We start from the raw sequence: 10,175 nt of genomic DNA on the forward strand, positions 1-10,175 counted from the left end.
GGCCTGTAAGTATAACGATGATGAGAGAAAACTGCAGACATACTTCTGTAAAAATTCGCCAGTATCTGTAATAACAGTATACACTGGTTTAGCATACCGAACTGGTGTAGCAAACGAACCAAGCCGTGAGTGCGCCTTTATTCATATGTGAGAGGCAAGACTTGTTAATCTCAGCCTATAAAAAACTCTTTCTCTCAGTTCCATTTCAACATGAAATGTCTTTGGTGTGATTTTCTAGCAGCTAAGAAGCAAATGTTAGCATTAGCTTTCTGTCTTCCAGCTATCGCCACTCTGTACTAATGAGCCAAATGTTACTGGCAGGGTGTTAAAAGACAGTGGGAGGCTGGTAGCACTTAAAAGGTGTTGCGGCTGTTGAAAATATTTCTTTTCCCTGTTCATTTTAGAAAGTGGTCGGACAGGTCACAACTATGAATTCATCAAAATTAAACACAGATTGTAATTCATGACGAGGGGGAAGGTACGTCATCTTGACAGCTTATTTAAGCAATTAAATGATGCTGATGTGTTTCGGAAAACAACAGCAGACAGATGTTTATACATTGAAGCTGTCTTTCTCACTCATTATGACCATGTACCAATTACATCACCACAAAGAAGATTTCACATTTGGCAAGGTGCCTTCTGCGGCCAATAAATCCTTTCTGAGCCTTGGGGGCACTTAAAGTGAAGCTGTCATGATGCAATCACAAGTAACGTCTTCTTCTGCTATATAAGGGATACTTCAGAGTGCCCAGGTAGACAACACAGGGGGTTATTTTTGAATAAGGCTCTGAAAGTTCTCCTATCTCAGCCATTTAAACTGTAATTCATTCATAAGCCTTGTTGCCCACTTAGTGCTGATGTGGGGATGTGTATATCAAAAATGACCCTACTCAGGTCAGTGGTGGAGAGAGAGAGGGGGTGGGTGCAGGACCTCTCCCTAATCAATCCTCTTTCCCAGAAGACCTTGTGATGTCAATGGTATTGCCAGAGACAATGCCGGCACATGCTCCATCTCCATCAGCTATTGGTGAGAGGGAAAAGCCAAGGGCGGCGAATCAAAAAGACGCCAGGCCCTGCATATGAGTACAGAGTCTCCCTGGGTTTTAATCTGCTCAGCCTGTGGAAAGGCTTGCATGACAGCCTTGTTGAAATCCTCTGAACAACGTCGGGAACATGGAAACACACCCACACACACACACACACACACACACATTACACACAATGCCTGCTGACATGGATGGGCCTTACAGAATTAAACAAAAACATGAAAACTGTTTGGGGAGAAAATAAATTTAAAATCAAAAACAAGACGGGGAATAATTACCCCCGGATTCCTCTCAACCACAGCACACAAATTGACTCTCATGAGACCTGCATCAAGGGAGAGAGAGAGAGAGAGAAATAGAGCGAAAGACTGAGAGAGAGATGAGCAGCAATGATGAAGTGGTGAAGAGGAGAGTGTGCTTCAGCTTTAAAGAGGACTGTACAGGATGTCACATCAGGGGAACCATCCTGAACCCTGCATCTCTGTCTTTGGCTGGGACCACATTACTTGCCCCACTGCAGTCCAGGAGGAGTCCAGAGGAGCTTAAAGGCTTCTATAGAGCGCCTGTACTGGAAGCTGAGCAGAAACGAGATTCCTGCACCTGTCCAACCCCCACTCATCGTCTCTCTCCCTCCCTTCCTCTCCCTTCCCAGGCAGCCGCTACAAGCCCCTCCAGCACAGATGGGAGGTAGTTCCCCAGTAATAGACAAAGGCAACCTCCCCGGTTAGCTATCATTACCAGGCCCCCCTGCAGCAGAAGGACTATGTATCCCAGCAAGCATGGTACGGAGGGCAGTCTCGCCCAACCCCAGAGCCGACTGTGGCAGCTAATCAGCTGAGACCTCCCACCATCACCACCCTACCCCATGCTCTCCAGCAGTCCCCCCTTCCACCCCTCCCCGTCTGCCCGGGTTGCGGATGTGTGACAGTCCCCACCACGCCTGTCTGATCGCATTAGGGCACGCGGCCGCACTCAGGACGCTAACCCCCGCAGACCCCTCTGAGGACGGCAGGAAATGGGGCCACCTCGCCTGATGCCATGGCAACCTGACAGGAAGTGGGGAAAAATGGAAAGCAGCCCTCGGGTTGAGGGGGTGGGGGAGGGAGGGTACAGTGCGTGTGTGTGCGGGGTGGGTGGGGCTTTCACAGACCTGGGTCTCAGTGGGACTGTTCACTACACTCGCTCTAACACGGAGACAGTGATGGGAATGAGGGAGGACGCAGTGCATTTGAAATTCATGACAGAACTGAAAATGGGATATGCTGTGAAACAAATGCTGTCTGATGCAAGATGCTTATGAAAGAATAAATGACATGCAACATAAAAATGAATTACGTGATTTACGCTGAATTAAAATATGAATTATCTGTCTGCTAAATGGATGCCAGTGTATTGTTAGTTAACAGCAGGTGTTTAATAGCAGGTTGCTCTGTGCAATTGTCTGAAACAAGGCTAAATCCAGTGCTACATATAATCAGCAGTCAAATTAAATGCAGCTACAAACACTAATGAGAAACTAATATAACACTAAAGAGAGTTTGAATTCACTGGAAGGTCTGATAGCTGCTATTTAAAAATAACTTCATCAAGCATCCATCAATTTTTATCAATCTATCCATCCATCATTTGTTTTCTGAGAATTATAAAGAAGAATTATTTTCACAGAAACATTGAATTTAATCTTGCTCTAAGACATATCTGTCCAACACATCAACAGGGCATCAGTAGACTAGTACATCTCCTGTTTCCTTCTTTGAAGTCTCCCAGTGACTGCAGGCACTGTTTGGAGGCTGCTGTCCCCTATAGCTAACTCCAAAGCCAACTCCAACTGTCTTTTAATCTCAAACAATCCCATAGCTACAAAAATCAGCAAGACCTTTGTGATATAATGAGAGTAATTATCCTTAGAGGTTACAGAAGAACACCCTCCCACCCAAAAAAATGCGAAAGTCAGGTCTGTTCAATACAATTCTATTTTTACGTACAGAAAACATGGTGAAACATTGTACTGTTTTCAATGCAGAACTAAGACAGATGTTGTCAGGCACTGTGCATCCTCTTAATACTGAATTCAGCTCACTGGCTCGGCAAAGTGCTTTTCCGAGGCACGCCTTTTAATTTAAGCAAGATTACCAAGCCAGATGTTGACATGACCATTGTGAAGTTCTCAAACTAGCTCTATACTTCCAAGCTGTCACTATTGATTCCTTATATGATCTTAGAACTCTGAATACAACTAACACATTAGGAGCTTGTTGCTATGGCCTTCAACACAACAAATGTTACCAAGACGACAAATAAAAGACCTGAAAAGTAAATCCAGCTGCAGTAAAAAGAAGCTAGTAGTTTAAAACACAACACAACACAACACAACACAATGCCTATTCAACTGAGTGATTTATTTACACTTGCAGAGAGATTGTGCTAAAGACCTCTGCCCACTCACGCATGGGAACTGTATTGATCATGTTCTCATCACTACTCTCAAATACGGTGCTTCCTCCCTTTACTCTGGGCTTTGCTGCATCTCTCCACATTTGCAAACGTATTGGATGTGATGAAAAATTCATGGCTGACTTATTAATTATTGAGAGTACTGCAGGCAGGTCTTTAATTTTCATCCCTGGCTTTTTGTAGAGAGCGCAGGAACCAGCTGTTAATTGGCGTGAAAGAGAGGTAGCGGCTGGCGCTTTGCGGTTTGTCAACACTTCTTGACCTTCCGCCCCTCCCCCCTCCTCCTCCCCCTGCCCCCACCAATAGATGCAACTGCTTTCCCATGTGACAGGTGTTTCCTCATTTAGGCATCTTGATAAATCATGCATAAGTCATGCATGCCAAAGAACACCTTATTCTTTAGTTAAACCTGAAACTGAAACTGGATTGTGACACTGTGCAAATGCTCTTTTTCTCTTTCTTTCAGCAAGAGGCCAAATAAAGGGTACCAGACACATTGTTGCTAGATGCTGATCTAAAAATCTGATAAAAAAATCAGCTGTTTCAATAGTGTTTTAATGCAAAATAAAAACAGCAGTATACCAATATACCAATATGCTGCAGGGTCAGTGGGAAGTGCTCTCTACCCCAGCCAGATAGGACCCGCTGTATTTGTATCCAGCACATGAGCAGCGAGAGTGCTTTTAGAAGTTCCTCCAAATGGACAGAGAGGCAGAGTGTCTTAAAAGAAATGGCAGGGTAAGCATCTTTCCAAAACACTTAAAATTCAGTTCTTGACTTACTTTACTCTTAACTCTAAATGCAAAGCGAATTGCCTTCCAGCCATTTAATGCACTGCTGCGTCTCAAATGAAAAATGGATGACCACAGTTTAAGCCTCCACATTTATGAACAAAATATGTACCATTAACAAATTTGACTCCCTCAATCATTTAATTTGATCTGGGTTTCAGTTTAAGATATCCTACTTTTATCAGTAACTGTGACTTGAACTGAAACGCAATGTTAGTTACAAAACAGCCTGAAACAAACTGACATATAAACCAATCCTCCAAAGTCTTTCCTTACATATCAAGTATTAATTAACCAAAAATAGCCTCTCCTTGTGTAGACATTGTGAGATGTTTATAATGGCAGCTAATGTCCTGTCATGCACTGCCATGTATTGACTTTGCTGCCTGTGTCTGATAATACATTTCTGTTGTTAAGTTCTCTCTTTCTCCTTCATCTACATTTTCTCTCTTTCTATTTCTTGAGCACGCTTCCTGTTCCTATCTCTTGGATCTTCACCCTCCCTGCCTCTGTTTTATGCTCTGAGAAAGAGAGAAAAATCAGTTTTGATAAGGTAGATAGGGATGCGCTGGGATAGGTAGATAAAGTGCGCTGACACACAGACAAAGAGATACTGCAGATATCTCGAATTAAAGAGCATCACTCCAGGGAGGGAGAAGTCTAGCTCAAGGACATGCCTCGCTGCTTTTCATGTTCATTTGTTCTGGGATATGAAAGCACTGACGCTCTAACTCTCTCTCTCTCTCTCTCCTCCTTCTCCTCCCATTGAAACTCTAGGTTTTGAATGATTAACTTTGAGAACTTCATGTATTAGCACTACACACGCAAACACTGGGGTGCTCCACAAAGCCCACTACAGTTTGTTTTTCAGGCAAAATACAGATGATGACCCCAACCTTCTACCGCTCCAGCTGATGACAGAATATACATTTGGGGAGGGAGTGCATTCTGGAGGGCTTGTTATAGCGGTGAATCATCACACTGTGTGCACTCAGCAAGCTAAGTAGCATTAACATTTCAGTAATGTCAGTCCTCTACAACACTTACTCCTGCAAACTATCGGGGCGAAAATAGGATTTCCGAGTCCCCCTTCTCACCTAAGCGCAGTTCTTCATGACTAATAACATTCATGGCAAAGCCACTCTATATGTACTCATTAAAGTTAACAATTAAGTATCATAAACCTTGTAACAATAGGTCATAAAGCACTACAGGTTTGTCCACCTACATCTGTTCTTTAGTCTTCTCCTTAGTCATTATCACTTGTATCATGGACAAAAATGTTATTGCGTCAAAATGCCAGGTGAAGACACACAACAGTGTTAACAGAGTCGCATCGATGATGGAAGTTGAAATCTTTGTATTACCATAGATATCTTGACCCTAAAAGCTTAAATCCAGCTATGGTAACTAACTTTCTCAGTTACACTAATGGTGTTAGAGAATCCCACTGATTGTATGATAGGGATACAATCTGCATACTGGTACTTCAACCATTTTAGTGGAGGCGAAATTGGGTGACCATTAGTGCTGTATAAAAATAAGGATGGAACCTTCTGCCAGGACACACATCTGGTGGGAGGTGCCTGCATCAAGGTCCTGTCATTAGAGGTGCATGACAGTGAAACAGAGCGAGAGAGAAAGAGAGGGGGAGGCAGAGAGAGAGAGGGAGGGAGAGAGAGAGTGATGGAGCGTTGCTCAGCGTCCCTGTGCAGATGGCAAGCATCTACAAAGGGAGGGAAAAAATGGAGGGTGGTAGGCGGCAGATTGTTTTTGTACTTTTGCTGTCATCTCCAGCAACCCCCACAGAGATAGTTGTAGCAGAAGCGCTTGGCTCTGTGGTTGCTGTGGGAGCATCAGATCTTTTGTGAACATGGCATAGTTGTCAATAAAATGGCTCCAGATTGGCAACAACATTTCCAGGTCTTCTACAAGACATTACAAAATATAATTGTAGTTATACAATAACATGTCAAGAATGTGGAACAGGAAAAAACATGATTATGAACTTCTGACAGTTGATACACCTGCAAATTGATATACCTAACCATGTGACTAATCATAATTTCATAAAAAGAAACATTTTGTTGGCTTATGAAGTTTCACCTTGATATTTCAATTATTAGTAATGGTAATAAACACAAACACGTCATGTCAATTTTATTAGGCTAATGCATCCAAATCAATAAAGGTTTGATTGAGGCTCTATGAAAGAAACAGTCAATGAAATAAAAGCTATGGGTAACTGTTATTTAAATTGATGATGGGGAAATGGTTTAAGTAATTATGTATTTAAAGAGGATATTTTTGAGTTTTTTTCCAGACTACTGTCAGGTAAAAACAGGCGCCACACTTGACAGCCATCAAACTTGAGATCAAAGTAGCTAACCAAATATTCAGGCGCTCGCTGTCGTCTGCATGCGCCCACATGAGCAATGAGATCAATGAGAAATCGCTGCAGACGATGGAGGAAATCAAAGTAAGTCTTGTGCAACTTTTTTGCCTCCTCCATTGTAAAAATAGTGCATAATTATCCGCAGACAATAATTAAAATACCCATTAAAATGCTCAAAGTAACGCCCTTACCTCCGGCAAATGCAGGCGGAGTCCAATTGAGGAGATTCCTTGGACCTCTTTCGCTTGCAAATCGTCAGTGCGGACTATTTTGCCAGTAATGGCATATCCTTTTGTTGATGGAAGATCGCTTGAAGCATGCATGTGTAGGTTCCCTCCCGGACTCGATTTTCTGAACCGCAGTCAGGGGTCCAAGATCTGTCTCCGGGTCCTCTCACTGATGTACCTTAACCTGTCCTGTGTGTGGCTCCCACTGTATTTGAAGCAGACTACGCGCCTGAATGTACACGCCTCTCATCCCTGCTCATCACGTTGTCGTTAACCAATAACATCCCCAGGACTCTGTTCTTCTCCAGTAGAATTCGAAGTGTTATTGAAGGTTAACCAATAGCATCGCCAGGTCGCTGCTCCTAACCAATGAGGTATAAAAAAGGTTATCAGTCTATCCCACTGGAATGATGTAATGGTCTAGTTTTTCGCCCTGTTAGTAGGGTTTACCGTGCCTGCTGCAGTGTGGGAATTAAAAAATGTTGTCAAGCGGTGATGTCAGCGACGTAGGCATTCGGTTTCATCAAATGAGTAAGAATATTGTAGGTCAGTACTGGAATTAGGCGATGACTCTGACACAGTTGAGAAATACAGCACACAGCCTTTGACCATGGCATCATCATAGCGGTGATATTTGGAATCAAAACGTGGGATGGACTGACCTTTTACTCTCTTGGATGTACAATTTATTAAATAAATCGAATTTTAATGTATTCTTTTCTGCAGTAAATGTACAATTTCAGTACCCAGTCAATTGGTAGACTATAGACTATGTATTAGGTATACTAGTAGTAGTATGCACAATCATGTATGGCATAACACATTTAAGAAAGGAAAGACACCTTATTCCATTCTTTCAAATATAACTTGGCTGATATATGATTACATTGAATCTTCATGAAAAAAAAAGAGAGCACACTTGACCGATAAATTAGGGCCTGTGGACTAAATGATCTTAAGACATAAGCATGTATCTGAATATTGTGTTTGAATTCCCAGGAATCATGGAGTCTTTTGTGAAGGTCTCACTGCAATTCTCAACGATTGACTGAATTTAGGGTCAGTTTGTTTTGTAAGAATAATTACAACATGAATGGATTAGAAGCACTGCAGAAAAATAAACAAAAATTAAATTTCTTTAATCAGTTTTATCTCCCTAAGGTGATCTCAGTTACTGTATTGTTAAATATAATTTCCAAAGGGTTGCATGACCAAGTAATTGCACAAATTCGCACAATACACAATTAATGACAATGTTTGTTCTATTTCACCCCTACATGTAATCGTGTGTGTTCCAGTTCCTTTAGCAGGGCTTGTCTGACTAAATCACACCCCACAGAAATGATAGAAAACAACAGAATAAGTATGTGTCACCATCTTTGAATTATGCTTAACTCAAGCCCACCCTCGACCCCTTATCCCATTCCATCCCCACCCCTCCCCACCCCACACTGATGTGTGAGACCTGGGCGTGCATCTCAGCACCCTGCCATGCCGAGTGAAAAACAATCACATCCCTTGAAATCCGGGATTACGTTGGATTAGTCAGGCAAATATTAATTCCCCCTCGGGCCCGTACATGGGAGTATACTGTGCCGGCTGGTGCGCAGGCTTGCCCCTGCGGGAGAGTCACGTTGCAGCTTACACAGAGACACAAAACGCCCTGCTCTGTCTAAGCAACTTCGAAGCCAGCAGCCTCTGAGACAACCACCCTCGAGACACACAGGAGTGGATCTCTGGTGTGTGTGTGTGCGTGTGCGTGTGTGTGTGTGTGTGTGTGTGTGTGTGTGTGTGTGTGTGTTGTGTACACAAGCCTTGGGAAAAGAGACTTGTTTGCATCTCGGTAATAAAGATACTGATGAAACCACACACAGGTTCAGAAACCAGAGTTTAATGATATGAGGACAGTTGAACAGGCTACTTTCAAATACATATAAGGGAAATCTAAGTGGAGCTTGAAGTAAATACAAAATAAACAGAGCAGCCATAATGCCCTACCCTCTTCATGGTCTTGTACAGCAAACTATCGCTGCAGGCTGACGTGCTCCAGTAATGCTCCGCTGTCATTGAGCTTGCTCCCTGCCCAGTTGGAGGTATTGATCGTGGCATTATACTATGCCGCTGCTGCTGAGTCATCAGACAAGAGCAGGGCTGATGCGCTCATTTTTTCTTCCCATACCAGGGACCTTCTTTTACCGTTAATCAGACCACACCAGGGATCATGACTCACTTGGCAACTTGTTGGGCAGTAGTGTTCGGCAAAGAAACAGTAGACGTATTTCATTTGTTTGTTTATGACCTCACAGATCATTTCATATTCTGACAAAAGGCTTCTCAGTGTCTTATTGCTCTTATGGCTATGGAATGAAGAGATCACTCTGGTGTCTAAAATAGTAGTTCTGTTAAAGAGGTAAAGCACGAGACTTTCAGCTTTCATCATAAATACCCATGTTCTATACATACCACTATTTCCAGTCAGTATGATAACATGCTCGCCTACATCAAGAAAATAACAAGAGGGATAAGACTTCAAAGTCAGGCTCCCTTAACTTGGTTAAGCAAGAGCTGTGAACTTCAGAACTTTTTAAACTATCAGTTCTTTTTAATTCTGAAGTTCATGGTTTGTTCATTTTAGCAAATGCATTATACTTAACACCACTGACAATTATAAAATGATCGCATCAAAATCATAAAATGTAACTCACATTATTCAGTGAATAGACTGATGTTAATGAACAGTTACACTCAGTGTTAAAACTGTTATTAGAGATATTTCTGGAATAAGGAAGCTGACTGCTGAGCTCAAAGACAGATCTCTCAGAAGAGATGAAATGTTAGAAAAATGTTTTTCATCATCAGGTAGCCAATACAGAGTGCCGTTATTAATGCTTTATTAATTTTAATAAATGTTAGTTAAGGGGTTATTGTAAAGTACTACCATAAGCACTATTGGGTATCCACTAGGTCCATGTGTACATGATTATCGAACCAAAAATTTGTAACAAATATATTGTAGATAAAAAGTGTGATGTATGGATTTGTACAGCTGTTTCCTGGAAAAACATGAAATAAAGTTCAAAAGATGAAGAAAAGGATTAGAAGGGAACGCTGCACATACATACTCTACTGTACACCGCAGCCAAGGCATGGTATTATTACGGATACAGAGATTTCATATTCAGACTGAAAACTGGTGAATGCAGTATCTATATGCACATGTAAATGTGTGGTATTCCACTCTCTGGCAGCTCCATGCTCC

The sequence above is a fragment of the Sprattus sprattus genome, assembly GCF_963457725.1.
Source record: "Sprattus sprattus genome assembly, chromosome: 16".
NCBI classification, from domain to species: domain Eukaryota; kingdom Metazoa; phylum Chordata; class Actinopteri; order Clupeiformes; family Clupeidae; genus Sprattus; species Sprattus sprattus.